We start from the raw sequence: 16,651 nt of genomic DNA on the forward strand, positions 1-16,651 counted from the left end.
ACTCTCATGTGAAGGAAGGCTTAGACTTGTTTTGCTTAACCCTAGAAGATGGAAATAGGAGCAATAAATGGGAATGATAGAGGCAGATTTTGACTCAATATAAGACTATAGGTGACATCTGCTATATACACACAAATACTGTTCCTATTTTTTGGTGGGGCAGGTAGGTGATGCAGTGGATAGAGTGCCAGGCTTGGAGTCAGGAAGACTCACCTCCTCGAGTTCAAATCTGTCCTCAGACACATACTACCTGTGTGACTCTGGGCAAGTCTCTTAACCCTGTTTGCCTCAGTTACCTCATCTGTAAAATGAGCTGGAAAAAGAAACCACTCCAGTATCTTTGCCAAGAAAATCCCATACAGGGTCACAAAGAGTCAGACGTGACTGAAACAAATGAACAACAACAACAACAATCCCTTTTTTGAGCATCCTTCCTACCAAATATAGCTTATAACTCACCACCACCACCACCATTTTTGGTCATCCTTAGTTTTTCTCATAAGCCTTAGCCCACATGAGCCTTAGTACTCATGCCATTCTTGCTGTATTGTGATATGCTTTTGTATGCATCATCTGTTATACAACTTTTCTTCCACCTTCTGTACATACTCAAATGGATCTGTGATTTCATTCATTTGAAAGTTTCTTCCAATAATTCAACTGACAATCTCCTCCATGCCTGACCATCCCATGTGACTCTGAACCATGTCCTTCTTTAAGTTCATCACAAGAGGTCCACCCACCAAACTGAAGGCCTCCCTCCAGATAACACTAAAGTACTGGTACTCTGGATACCTACATGTTATCTTTCACCTTCTTCTCTTCCTTAATGATACCATGTATTCCTGTTCTTGCAGTTTCTCTTTATTTATGTATTGCATCCTGCTCTCAGCCCCCATGCACTTCTCCATTGTCCTCTGTGTGATTCATTTTAAATTCTTTGGATGTTGTTGTATTCTCCATCTTGCTGCCAGACAACAACACTAACAGAATGTTGGTATTAAAAGAGATGGTTCTTTTTTCCCATAAGAAACTTGATGTCTTTAAAAAAAAAAGCTTTGCAATTTGCTGACGGCAATCTAGTCTACTCTCCTCCTATTCAACTCTGGGTCTAATTTCTGCATATCTATTTTAGAAATCTTAAGACTAGTGAGTTCCTTGTGGATCTGCATTGGTTTCTTCAGATGGCTCCCATTTTCATCAGCCTCTGAACAGTTTCACTTTATATACTCAAAATTTTATTCCTGAGAGTTTCTTATGCCTCCTGGGCCATAGATGAGTTTTTGGTTCTCATCATTTCCACCTCAGCAACCGGTGAGAATCAGATGAAGGGTGGAATTCCCTCTCACTATTTCCTCCACCTTTTGAAGGGTGAAATTCTCAAAAAGTCAAGTCAAGAAGTTATTCACTGCTCTACTTTGGTAGAGTTCCAGATGTCTGAATAACTGAAGTCCCCAGTTGCTCTATATCATGCATCTATGTCAGCCTTGTGATCTATTTCTTGAACTCTTCACTATTTACTGTTTTTGTCCAGATGGTCTGTAGTTCATTCATGACAAAATCACATCTGTTTCTTCCTCCATTATTATTTGCCGTTTGCTTTCCACCATGCTTTCTGCTCTATTTCCTGGGTTTCCTCACCTGAGTATACTCTCTTACCATACAGTGCTACCCCGTTCCTCCTCAATTTTTCCGATCTTATTTCTTCAGAAAAGGTACATCACTCTATACCAAGATAAGATCAAAATGGGTGCATGATTTAGACATAAAGGGTGATACCATAAGCAAATTAGGAGAGCAATGAATAGTTTACCTGTCAGATCAATGGAGAAGGGAAGAATTTATGAAGAAACAAGAGATAGAGAACATTATGAAAAGCAAAAAGGAAAATTTTGGGTACATTCAATTAAAAAGGTTTTACAAAAATAAAGCCAATGCAACCAAGATTAAAAGGGAAGCAAAAAGCTGGGAAACAATTTTTACAGCCTTTGTCTCTGATAAGGGCCTCATTTCTAAAATATATAGAGAACTGAGTCAAATTTATAAGAATACAGGTCATTCCCCAATTGATAAATGGTCAAAGGATATGAACTAGAAGTTTTCAGAAGAAGAAATTAAAGCTATCTATAGTCATATGAAAAAGTGCTCTAAATCACTATTGATTAGAGAAATGCAAATTAAAAAGAATCTCTAAAGTACCACTTCATATGTATCAGACTGGCTAATATGACAAAAAAGGAAAATGATAAATGCTGGAGAAGATGTGGGAAAGTTGGAACACTAATGCATTGTTGGTGGAGTTGTGAATTGATCCAACCATTCTGGAGAGCAATTTGTAACTATGCCCCAAAGGGCAATCAGATTGTGTATACTCTTTGATTCAGCAATACCACTCCTAGATCTGTATCCCAAAGAGATTATAAAAAAGGGAAAAGGATCCACATGTACAAAAATATTTATAGCAGCCCTTTTTGTGGTGGCAAAGAATTAGAAATTGAGAGGATGCCTATCAATTGGAGAATGGCTGAACAAGTTGTGAATATGAATGTAATGGAATTCTATTGTGCTATAAGAAATGATGAGCAGGAAGATTTCAGAAAAACCTGGAAAGACTTACATGAACTGATGCTGGGTGAAATGAGCAGCACCAGGAGAACATTGTACACAGTAACAGCAACATTGTGCAATGACCAACTTTGATAGACTTAGCTCTAATGATCTAAGATGATTCCAAGACTCATGATGGAAAACGCTATCAACATCCAGTGAGAACTATGGAGTCTGAATGCAAATTGGAGCATGCTATTTTTTCTCTCTTTTTTTGTTTTTTCTTTCTCATGGTTTTTTCCTTTTTGTTCTGATTCTACTTTCACAACATGACTGATGTGGAAATATGCTTAATATGATTGTACATGTATAGCCTATGTCACATTGGTTGCCATCTTGGAGAGTGGTGAGAGGAGGGAGAGAAAAAAAATTTTTGGAACTCAAAATCTTATAAAAGTGAATGTAGAAAAAAAGTGAATGTTGAAAACTCTCTCTACATATAATTGGAAAAAATAAAATACTATTAAGTGGAGGGAAAAGTAAAATTATATCCACCCATAGTCTCATTGTAACTATCTATTTCATTCCACTAGATCTTAATATTTACAAGGTCAAAATTGCCTCCTTGCATTAGGATGTCTACTTTCTCTTACTTGTTGCCTAAACTTTGGGCATTTATTTGTATATAGACATTTGAGGCTGTGGCTTTCAGATTTTCTCTTTTGTGAATTTGTGAATGTCTTCAATACTATTCTTCCTCTTTTATTGTAGCTTAATCTCTGTGGTATCTAGCTTGGTGCATATGGACAATTTTCTCCCTTTCCCATCCTTTTTCCAATATGTAATGCAAATATCTCCTTCATAGTTTTTGATGCTTGCACTAATTACCTAGCCAGGAGTCTGTCATTCCTATATTTTAGGAATTTAGGAATTTCATCTTAGTGAGTTCAAATGCAATCTCAGACACTTACTAGTGTGACCTTTAGCAAGTCATTAACCCTGTTTGCCTCAGTTTCTTCATCTATAAAATGAGTTGGAGAAGGAAATGCCAAAGTACTCCAGTATTTTTACCAAGAAAACCCCAAATGGGTAATAAAGAGTGGGACAAGACTAAAGAACAACACGTTATTTTTAAATAACATACGTGTTTACATATCACCTTAAAAGTACTTTGTTAAGACCTTTATAGACCCTTAACAATATGATAGACACAGACAAATTTCTTTGATTTGTGTCAAAACTATACTTCCTTTCCCTTTTCTCATCAACAATTAATCAATAAACATTGATTAAATGCTTACTATGTGCCAGGCACTAGGTAAAATTCAGAGTATACAAAGAAAGGCAAAAACACTCCCTGTCCTTAAAGAATATACATTCTAGTGGGGAAGATAGTGTGTAATATACATGATACAGAGAACATATGGAAGATAACAATGGAGAGAAAAGTTCTAGCATATGGGAGGGACCAGGAAAAGCCCCTTGCAGAAAGTAACATTTGAGGTGAGTCTCGAAGGAAACCACGAATTCTAAAAGGCAATGGTGAGGAGACAGAGCAACTTAGGCATTAGGGACAGCCAATGAAAATATAGAGATGTGTTTTAGGAAAAGTAGGTAGGCCAGTATAGCTGGATAATAAAGCACATGGAGGAAACAATATGCAAGAAGATTGAAAAGGTAGGAAGGGATCAGATTGTGAAGTTTTAAATTCCAAACAAAGAATGTACATTTGATCTTGGAGATAACGAATAGCTATTGGAATTTATTGAATGGGTTTATGAATGTGGTCAGAAGTGAGCTTGTGGCAGTGGTGTGGATGATGAATTGAAATGGGGAGGACTTGAAATAGGATAACTAATTAGAAGGCTATTGGAATAGTACAAGTGAGGGATGATAAGAGTCTAGGGTGGTGTGTGGCAGCAGAGAGATGGAAACAAATATGAGATGTAATAAAGATAGAGATGATAAGAGTTGGCAATTTACTAGGTATAATCTTTCATTTATTAATGACTTTGCTATTATCACTGGCTTACTTTACCAATATTTTATTTACTCTTTCTTATTTATTTTACCTTGCCAACTATATTCTCATTTTGATTCCCTTTAAGTCCTCTGAATCTTTACTTCCTTTTCCTTTTCTTCCCCCTTCTCCTCCTTCAGCTAAAATTCTTCCCTTCCAACTCATCCTCAGGTTCTCCAAAATTTCTCTTCCTCCAAATTCAATCTCTGACCTTCTTCACAAATCCAGCCTCCTCCTCAAGAAACATATTTACAATTTCTTCCTCCCTTTATTCACCTTGAGTCCATGTCTCCTTCACTGTTCTTCTTCCTCAACTTTCCCTCATAAAGGTCAGAAATAGAAACCATTTTTTTCCTGTTCTTTCAGTCCAAAGATTGCTTTTCTAGATAAAGAAAGCAAAGGCAAAGTAGGATTAGAATAGTCTTGTCTTCTCTATATTATTCATTATCATTGTGCTTTCCTCTCTGAACAGTGCATCTATCCCTTCTTCGATCTTTTTTCTTGTTCTCAACATGGCTTTTTAAAAAGCTCTCTTTGTTGTCCTTAGCATTCATTACTAGCTTTTGCTCATTCTGAGTTTCAGCACTTCTATTATTATTCATACATTTTTATAGTGATTTTGACAATTGGCTTTAATAATAAATCCTTCCTCAAAGGCCCCTGGTGGCAGAACCCCACAGTGTAGTAAAAGACTGTTTAGCTATAACAGTTAGCCAAAAGGGCTAGCAACAAATAAAGTAGCGACACAGGGATCTCATTTCCCAACAAATGCAAAGACAAAGGGAAATTTTCCAGCTACCAGAAAGAATGTTCTGTGTTTGAGTTTCTGATACTTACTAGGAACAGTGATCTGTGCCCAAAATGCAGATCAGCTTTCCTACTAGTAGGGAAACTCCAAAAAATGTCATGTCCTTCCAGGTCATGGACTGTCTCTCCCTAGAGGTCTTCAAGCAAGGTTAGATGATCCTTTATTGGGTATGTTGTAGAGGGGGTTATTGATAGCTGCACATTGCACCAGATCTCCTGTGACAGTGAAAGATCTATAGGAATACCTCTTTTCTCTTGAGATTTGAAGAGAAAATGAAGTATTATTTGAAGGAATAGAATAATCACTTAGGAGAAATAGAAAACAGAAAGAAACAAATTTGAAGTGACAGAAGAGAATTCTAACTTGTGTCAGGTCACTGTGAATCAGTGAAATATGTCTATAGGAAGGTACACTTCAAAAAGAACCCAGTGGGTACAAAAGGTACAGAAGATATTTTGATATGAGGAAATCCATGAACTGGATGGAACAATCATGGCAAAGAGCACTTGGCTAAAGATCAGTGAAGGGAAAAAGAGAAGCAATATTGTAGTATGAGTACATTAGACATTCCCTGACCAGAAGGAAGTAATGGATGATAAATAAGCCAATAATCTTGAGTGAAATTCTTGGGAAAATTCTGGAATGTATTATTAAAGGGATAGTTATATCTAGAAAAGAAAACAGTGATCACAAAGATCCATCGTAGCTTCACTAAAAATAGGCATGCCAGACTAAACTCATTTCCTTTTTAACAAAGTTACTAGATAAGGTTAAGGGAATTGTAGTTACCTAAATTTTAGCTAAGCATTTGACAAAGCCTTTCATATTACTCTTCTGTTTTGTTTTGGGTTCTTTTGGCTAGGCATTGGGGGTGAATAGGATAACTAATTAGAAGGCTATTGGAATAGTACAAGGGAGGGATGATAAGAGTCTAGGGTGGCAGCTGAGAGATGGAAACAAATACGAGATGTAATAAAGGTAGAAATGATAAGAGTTTGCAGCTTACTAGGTATAATCTTTCTGTGCCCAGGGTCACACAGCTAGTAAGTGTTATGTGTCTGAGGCTGGATTTGAGCTCAGGTCCTCCTGACTCCAGGGCCGGTGCTCTATCCACTACGCCGCCTAGCTGCCCCCATATTACTCTTCTGGAGGAGATGGAAAGATACAAGTTGGACAGCAGTACAGTTTGACAGATTTGGGACAGGTTGAATGGCTGTACTCAAAGCATAATGATTACTAACTCAATATCAACCAAGACAATTTTATTGTGTGCCAGGGATCTGTCCTTGATAGAAAATAAAAGCCATCTAGTGCGAACTCCCCTCTTTTACTTGAAACCTTAAAACCTCTCTACATCATCACCCTTTCTGTCCTACATATTCCTAATAGATGGTCTTTCCCCTTTTTGAAGCCAACTGCCTTACTTGGCCATTTGCTCCTATCCCTTCCCATTACCCCCAGGAGTTTGGCCCTTCAAGAGTCCATCTCTTGTTCATCTTCAATGTTACCTTTTCCATATTGCCTGTTGCCTGTAAGTATGTGAAGGCCTCATCACTCCTTAAAAAGCTTTTGGTTGTCCCTGTTACTCCCTCAAGCTATTATCCTATATCTCAGTGGTTTCCAAACTTTTTTGGAGTCTTGATCAGGTTATTTAAAAGACATCTAAATATATGTATATGTATGTTTATTTGTGCATAAATTATATGCATTCATTATTACGCTAACATATGTACATGATAAAATGTACATAAAATAGAAATCTCAAAGAATGAGATAAAATGAAATAAATATTAAATATCTTATTAATGGCATGCAATTTTTTGCTTTAAATTATTACAAATAATATTTTAGTAAGAGCAATGTGATTGAATGCACTTCATTATTTTTTAAAATATTAGCTTAACACTTCATGATAGAGCAATTTGAAGGTCTGGTTATAAGTTTAGTTTGTTTTGATTCTTGTTTTTAATGGCTGACTTAACTGAAAAAAAATCTCACAAAGATAAGTAGATTCAAATGGAAAAAAGGAGATAGTTGGCTATACTTCCTAAATCATGATTCTCATTTTTCAATTCCATTTACCAATTATGAAAAGATTATTTTTATGAAATTTTTCTAGTAAATTTATATCTTTCCTGGTGTCTATAACTTGTTTTTTGTAAACTAATCAGAAGCTGTTTTATTTTCATATTTTTAACCAATGAGTCTGAAGATCTTTAAACAGGCTAGAAAATTTGTTTACAAGTTTTTTAAGTGTACAGAGATGAGATTTGCTTTAAATAGTTGAAATGCATACAAATAGCTTTTTTTTTTTACCAACAAAAGCTTAATTTTTAAAATGTCTTGCCAATCATGATAGCTTTACACTCTTATCAGCTAATATCTCAAGTACACTTAGAGATAGGTCCATTGTTAACAGTAGTGGATGTAAATCCATATTTCAAATACTCTTGTTGATACTTTGAATTTTTTTGTCTGACCTTGTCAGATCTCATTAGCCTGTCATTGTTTTAACTTCATGCTATGAGTGACAAAAAGGCTGAACTAAGAAAAGAGACATCTTTATTATTTTCTTGTTATTCTTTTGTACTCACATTGTTAATATTATCTTCAATATAAGGTTTCATTTTAAACCACTTGCCCATTTTGTGACCATTAGTTTAACCAAAACTAGGCAAAATAATCCATAAATCCACTTAACTTGGCACATATAAACTATAATAATATATGGTTTAATGTCCACTTGGTAGGACATCTCTCGTGAAGTATCCCAGGGATCTCTGTTCGGCCCTGTGGTATTTAACATTTTTAATAATAACTTGGATGAAGGTATATATGGCAGATGTCATATCTGCAGATGATAGAAACTTAGGAGGGACAGCTAACACACCAGATGATAGAATCAAGAAACAAGAAGATCTTTACAGTATAGAATTTGGGGCCAAAAGGAATAAGATGAAATTTAATAGGGATAAATTGTAAAGTCTCATACTTGGATTCAAATAAGCAACTTCATAAGTATGAGATAATAGAAATTCACAGGGTTTATTGGATTATAAGCTCAATATGAGTTGACATTATAATATAGAAGCCATAAAAGTTAGTGTAATCTAACTTTACATTAAAGCAAGTATAGTGTCCAAGTTTAGGGATGTAATCAATCTGTTGTACTCTGCCCTGGTAAGAATGCTTCTAGAGTATTATATTTATCTTTGGACACCATGTTCTAAGAAAGACCACAAAACTGGAGAGTACTGAGGAGGGTATCCAAAGTGCCTTGACTGCATTCTACATGAGAGTCCATTTAAGAAACTGGTCATGTTTAGCTTAGGCAAAGGAGCCTTGTGGAAGAAATAATAGCTACCTCCATGTACTCTGGTTCCAATGTTCAAAAATCTTTAGTAGCTCCCTAATTGCCTCTAGGATACAATAAAAACTCCTCAACCTAGCCTTTAAAAAACCTCTCACAATCTGGCTCTTACCTATCTTTTGAGACTGCTACCACATCACTCTCCTTTATGGAAACAAGATGGATCATTGTAAATTAATCAGAAATTTCAGTATTATTTTCATTTACATTGTTGTAGTCACTTTCCATATTATTCTCCTGGTTCTGCTTACTACACTCTGTGTTAGTTCATAGAACTCTTCCTATACTTCTTTAAATCTTTCATATCCAAGATAGAACACTTATTTTAGTCAGTATTTAATCATATTTTTGTACCACAATCCTTTTTCTATGTTTTTAGAATACTGTTACATTCACATACCACAATTTGTTCAACCATTCTGTGACATAAAGGACATCTACATTTTGCTAGCACACAAAAAAAATAAATATTTTGGTTTACCTGGAGGTGTGTGTGATAGTAATTGCTTCTGACAAAAATGCTACCGTTTCTGTTTGTACCCATCCAATTGAAGGTAAGTAGGTCCTTTCCTTAAAAAAAGTTATAAATCCTGATAACTATGTGCCTATATCCTCAGTCTCCCTTTTCTTTCTCTTTCCACCCTTGGTGGTGATCTGTCTGTTCCACTTTAGGTGCACAACCCAATCAGATAAAAATCTACTATTAATCCTTTATACTTATTGTTAAAAAATTTATTACATTGGTTGTGTCTGAAACCATAGGCTTCATTGTACATTTTTAGACCACTACTTCTCTGTCAAGAGTTTTGTAGCTGTGCTTTATCATCACTCCTTAGAAAACACACTTGCTCACTGAAGTAATCAGGGTTATTTTTCTTTATAATGTTGTTACTGTATAAGTGGCTTTTTTTAGTTCTGGTCACATCACTCTACATAAATTCATATAAGTCTACCCAGGTGTCTCTAGGACTGTTTATTTTATCATTTCTTATGCACAAAATCACATTCATAAATCATAATTTGTTTAGCCAATTACCTATTGGTGGGCACCCCTTTAGTTTCTAGTTCTTTTCTATTACAAAAAGAGACACTATGAATATTTTGTTCATATGTGTCCCTTTACTCTTTCTTTGATCTCTTTGGGGTTATTGGCCTCATAGTGGTATTGCTGGGTCAAAGGACACATCCAGTTTAGGGACTTTTAGGGCATAGTTCCAAATTGCTTTCCAGAGTACCCGAACAAATTCATAGCTCCATCAAACTTACTCAGTCTTACAAAGTCTTTCCCCTACCTCTACTCATCCATATTCTCCCTGATTATGGGTCAGATTCTCTCCCTCATCTCTCAAACTTCCTTCCATTTCATCACATCTTAAAAGAGGCCACAAGATGCCTACTTTATGTTCCCAGAAAATCTGGTATTATTTTGGTTTGTTTTTAATTTTTTTGTACCACATCCCTCTTTATGACACATTGTTTTTTTATTTTTTTAGGCAATTGGGGTTAGGTGTCTTGCCCAGGGTCACACAGTAAGTGCCAAGTGTTTGGTCTGAGGCTGGATTTGAACTCAGGTCCTCCTTCAAAGCTGGTGCTCTATCCACTGTGCCACCTTTTATGACACATTATTACATGCAATTGGATGGTACCCCACTGGGTTAGTACATTAGTGCATATATCTTGACACTACAGATGGACCATGACCTGGGCCCAGATTTGAATAAGAAGAGGATAGTGACTTGGATTGTATATGGGAAATTGTGTAGAACTAACAGTAATTCCAAGCTATTGTTTATTGTCAAATTCTATTTTTAAACACTCCTATAATATTCTCATATGATACTATATGGTTGTGAATCATGGAATGCTCTCATCTTAGTTATGTCACCATTGCAGGAGACCCAAAAGACTATGGAAAGGAACACAGTGGATATAAGTAGGCTGAAATACATTACCAATAATGATTTATATATAAACATGGTATAAAAGAAATCAAAGACATGTATAACTAAAATAAGTCCGTCCTGTAGCAAACACTATACCTAAATGCTGCACCCATATGCACCAAATATTAAAAGACCCAGAGAAAGTTTTCCAGTTTGTTGGGTAGATACTCTATGAAAAGTTTATGGACAGAATGGAATGGAATAGAATACTATTGTGATGTAAGAAATAATACAAGGGACAGTTTCAGAGAATCCTGACAAGATTTGTATCAACTGATATAGAATGAAGTGAATAGAACCAGATGAACAATGTGTGCATTAACAGGAACATTTTAAAAACAAAGGACTTTGAAAGACTTAAGAATTCTGAGCAAATCAGTGACCAATCATGATTCCAGAAGAATGACAAAGCATTCTACCCACCTCCTGACAGAGAGATGATGGGCTCAAGATGGAAAATAAGACATACATTTTTGGACATAATCAATGAGGGAGTTTATTTTATTTGGCTATGAAATTTTAATACAAGGGCATTATTTGTCTCTGAATCTTTTTAGTTTGGGAGAGAGCATTTGAGAGAGAGAAAATAAATGCATTTTGTGGAAAGAGTAAAATAATTTAGAAGATACAGAGGAAAAAAATTACAGAAGGGCATGAATAAGATTCATTCGGGATGAGAAGGTATGGATGAACTGTGATCTGTACCAGTTGAAGAAATATTCATATTAATGAGATAATAGATTTTTCATAGTATTGAAATAACCCTCTGTATAAGACAACCTCAACACACCTATTATTCTAGTATTTGGAGCTATACAAACCCTTGGAAGTCATACAGTCTAGCCCTATGTCACCCATGTTATTTCTACACATAATTATGAAAAGAATGTCATTGGAATACAACTTCTTCATTATTTGAGAAAAAAGTCCATGCTTAATATTTCCTGACTGCTTTCTTGCATTCTTCTTAGATGACCCAATACCAATGATTTTGATAATTAGAATAGATGACCTCTAAGGTCTGCTCTAGCTCTAAAACTATGATTCTATGAAGAAATTGACTTACGAGAAACTTTACCCCCTGAACACTCAGAGATGACTAATTACATTCCTTCAGGTCAATCCTATAGGAAAAATAAAAATAAAGAAACATATAGTGTTGAGAACCAGACCAAGGGCCTGGGCTATTAACATCAGAAGCATGGTTAGGGATCTACATCCTAATAACTGAAACCAGGCAGGGTCATAGCAAAGGGACAGATTTTAGAATAGCTGATTAGGCAGCAAGTTTAAGTTGTAGTGAAAGTCAGGAAAGGTTGAGTTCCTGGCAGGAAGAAGGCAAAGAGTTCTAAGTCTGGTTCAGGGAGGATGCGAGTTTGTAAACTGAAGCTATTCAGTACTTTGGATAGCTCCGTGGGAACAGAATTGTTCAAATGGAGCCAGTAGCACCAAGGCTACTTAGCAGTGACTGTCCCTTAAAAGGAACTCAGTTTGTTAAAGGGATTTTATCCAGGAACATTGCTGTTGTTGTAGTTGTCCTTCATTCTCAAAGAGGACCATGACATCAGGGAAGTGATGTCAAGACTTTCAAGTGAATTGGATTTAAGTGAATCAGGGCTGCTCAAAGTCACCAGCTTCCCTCCCTCTCTCCTCTGGAGCCATCTGGATCCAGTGGCAAGACCTAGATCAGGAGATCTTTGGCCCTAAGACCTTGACCTTTTTAAGCTAAGATCTTTTCCAGGATGTAAATTTTAATCACTAAAACTTGTTGTTGTTGTTGTTGTTGTTGTTGTTTTTCTCTCTCAAAGACCAGTCTCAACCTCAAATCACTCTGGCCCCAGATCAAGACCTACTTGGTCACTGTTTGGGCCCTGATTGGCTCAGAGTGAGTGTAAATAGCAATTGTTTCTGTTTTGGCCAGAAACCCTGAGCATCTTCCTTTCCCAGATAGAATTTTTTTAAAAGGCCATTCTTTGCCTCATTTTGTTGAGCCTTAATCACTGAATGGGCACTGCCTTGGTCAAACTGAGACCTGTTAAAGACCTTAGCTTGAAAAGGCCAAAGGCCCCCACTACATCCTAGGCCATCTCCAGTTGTCCTGATCCATATCTAGCCACTGGACCCAGATGGCTTCTGAGGTGAAAGTGAGGCTGGTGACTTTGTACAGCTCTCCCTCACTTGGATCCACTTCACTTGCATGTCATGGATCACCTCCCTGATGTCATAGTCCTCTTCAAGAATGAAGCACAAACAGCAAGCAGCAGCAAGCAAGCAAGCAAATTTGTCTGAGGCAACACCCATTCAGTGATTAAGGCCAGGTAGGAAATGAGGGACAGAATGGCCTCTTTCATCTAGTCAAAAAAAAAATCAGTCTGGGATAGGAAGACTTTCAGGCTTTCTGGCCAGAACAGAAACATTGCTATTTACTGCTCACCCTGAGCCATCAGAACCCAAAAAAGGACTAGATCAGTGACTGAGGCTTAATTTTCATTCCAATCAAGAGTTTTCAGCATCTTTAGCAGGTGGGAGGATCAAGACTTCTAGTCTGATTTCATATTCTTTAGTAAAGTTCATGTTCTCAAAGTGAAATCAGCCTGAAGCTTAGAGCATGGACACAAAGCTAGTAATGCAAACAATTCTCAGATCAACTAAATGAAATTTTGTTTAATTTCTCCTTTGGATACCTCTCCATCTAACTAGAGTTATTATTGCTAAAGAATGACACTATTATTTAATATTAGATCTAAAAGGGGCCTCTAAGACCACATATTCAAAGGATTATAGGAAGGGACCTTAACGACATTTTAGTCCAAACCCTTCATTTTACTGATGAGAAAACGAAGTCTTTGAGAAAGGAAGTTACCTGAGGCTACCTTAACCATCTGTAGATAGGGCACCACAATTTACATATCTTGATTCTTATTCCAAATGATACAGCACATATATGAATGTATGTGGTACACAGAATCACCCAGGTTGTTCCAAGTTATGAATTCCATGTCTCTGCAGATGCTTGGTGAATCAATGCCATCTGGTCACACTCTCCTTCTCTTTATTACTCTGGCTTTAGTAACAGATCTACTGATTGGACAAGACAAGGGCGTTTGGCTTATTTAGCACCATAAGCAGCTAGGGAACTGGAGATGCCAAAGCAGCTGAGCCTACCTAACCTTTGAACATCTGGAAGAGACTCAGCAAATGGAGAGAGAAAGGAGGTCCTGGAAGCAGGATCAGACAAACTGAGACTACAGAGGTTAGATAAGAAAAAAGGAGCAAGGAAACTGAGTTGATTTACTGATGGGACTAATAATAATTTGGCCTAAATTTGGGAGATCTAAGGTTATGTTCACATACACAAAGTGAAGTAGGAAATTGGAATAATTATCTAGCTAATTTAGACCTGAATTATGAACTGAAATTGATGTAAATAAAAATGATCCTTCTCTGTAAATCTTGTATTTATTTGGAAAGCTTCTAATGTTTCTCATTGTATATAAAGGTAACTTTTGGTTTTAGTCATATACTTTTTAATCACATTAAAAAGGGTTCTTCTCTGTTGGTTCCAGTTCTATATCTTTGATCCTATGACCCATTCTCTCCTCACTCTGAACAGATGACTTCATCTCTTACTTTATGGAGAAAATTGAGGACATGTGAGCTGAACTCCCTCAGCTCTCTTCTTTCACTCCTGTAAGCCTCCCAGTGTCCTCTTCTATTTTCCCCTATGGTCTCTGAGGAAGAGGTGGGCCTTTTCCTTGCTATAATCAACCCTTCCACCTATACTCTCTCTGTCATCTTTTCCTGTCTTCTTTATGACCTTGTTCTATTAATCGTCATTTCTCCTATACACCTTCAGTTTTTTCCTCTCTACTGCTACTGACAACTCATCTTATAAATATGCTTATCTCTCCATATTAAAAAATGCACTCACACACACACACACACACACACACACACACACACACCCCTTTCCTTAACCCTGACATCCTCATTATACCTCTTTCCTTTCCTTCACTATCAAAATTCTCAAAATTGTAATTAAACTCATTACCTCCATTCTTTACCAACTTATTCCCTCTTCAACCTCCTTTCAATCTAGCTTCCCTTCTTACTACTTAGCTGAAGCAACTCTATCCAAAGTTACTAATGACCTTAATATACATTTTTTAAAAATTTGTCTTCGGGGTGTCATGATGGAAAATGCCATCCACAACTAAAGAAAGAACTATGGAGTTTGAATGCAGATCAAAGCATTCTATTTGCTATTTTTTTCTTCTGTTGTTTTGTTTCCTCTTTCTGGTGGTTCCTTCTATTGGTTCTAATTCTTCCTTATGGCATCACTAATGTGAAAACATGTTTAATAGGAATGTATAGCCTTTGTCAGTTTATGTGCTGTCTTGGGGAGGGAGGAGGAAAAGGAGGGGGAGAAAAATTTTAAAACTCAAAGGCGTATGGAAGTGATTGTTGATAAATCAAAATAAATTAAAAAAAAAGAAAAGAAAAATTGTCTTTGGCCCTCCTTGACTTTTCTTCAATATTTGGTGCTCTGGGGCTGCATCCTGGTACTTTTTTTCTCCCTTGAATTCTATGATAGTACACTCTCATGGTTCTCTTTTTCCTTCTTCTTGTCCTTTGTCTCTTTTGTTGACTTCTCATCTTTCTTTCTCCTTTTAAATGTGGGTATTCCCCAAGGTTCTCCCCTTGGTTGTTATCTCTTCTTTCCTTTTATCATCTACCTTAACCATCTCATTCACTTCTATAACTTCAATCAAGCACCTCTGAAGATGACTGTCAACTCTGTATTTCCATTCCTAATCTTTTCTCAGAACTCAGTTCTTTAGTTTCGGCTGTCTGCTGGATAGGTTTACTTGGGTTTCTTGCTGATATCTCATCTCAATCTCAAGATGTCAAAGTGAACTCATTACCTCTCCCCTCAAAAAGAAAAACTTTGTTTTCCTCTACTTCTCTATTTCTTGATTGATAATACCATTTCTTGATTTTGAAGTTGATAGCACCACCATTTCCCTGTTCTCTTGATCTCATAAGCTTGAAGCAATACACATTTAAAGTTTTAATGATTCCTTTTGCTTTTATGTCACATTCACTTCTGAATATACCTTTCTCCTCCACCCCAACTCATTGAGATTTCCTTTGTATCACAGGATTTTTTTTTTAATATCCCCAAACTGGTCAGCAAAACTAGCCAACATATTGACTGTGTTTGAGAATGTGTGCAACATTCTATACCCATAGACTCCAACCTCTTCAATGAAAGGAGGGAAGAGCATTTTTATAACTCTTCCTTGTTGCTGAGCTTGGTCATTATAATTATACAACATTCAGTTTCATGGTATTTTTTTACATTTACATTTTTGTAGTCATTATATGTTGCTTTCCTACTTCTGTTCTTTCTATCAATTCATATAACTTTTCTCATATTTCTTTGCAGCCTTGGAGTTTTATTTTTTCCCTCTTTGTCACCTTGCATATCTAATTAGTTGCCAAATCCTATTGATTCTATGGCCACAGTATTTCTTGAATTCCTCCCTTACATTCTATTCTTTCTGCTAATTCCCTAGTTCAGGTACTTATCTTTTCTTGCCTAGATTATTGTAATAGCTTCCTGACTGGTTTTCCTAATTCCAGGCCATTCTCTTTACAATCCAACCTTCATAACACTGCCTGAATGATCTTCCACATAAACACAGGATCTCTGAGTTAGAAAGGACCTTAGGGGTCATCTGGTACAACACATACCCAAGCAGAAACTCCTTCCATAGCATCTCATTCCTCCAGCTTAGGTTTCCAGCCTCATCTCACATTACCACTTTTCATGTACTCTCTGTCCCATCCAAATTATACCACTCTCTGTTCTTTTTTCTCATCCTGCCCTCTCCCAGTTCACTGCTATTGTACACATCATTCCCTCATGCCTGGAATGCAACTCCCCACTCTATCTCCAT

The sequence above is a fragment of the Phascolarctos cinereus genome, unplaced genomic scaffold, assembly GCF_003287225.1.
Source record: "Phascolarctos cinereus isolate Bilbo 61053 unplaced genomic scaffold, phaCin_HiC Scaffold_726;HRSCAF=1367, whole genome shotgun sequence".
NCBI classification, from domain to species: Eukaryota; Metazoa; Chordata; class Mammalia; order Diprotodontia; family Phascolarctidae; genus Phascolarctos; species Phascolarctos cinereus.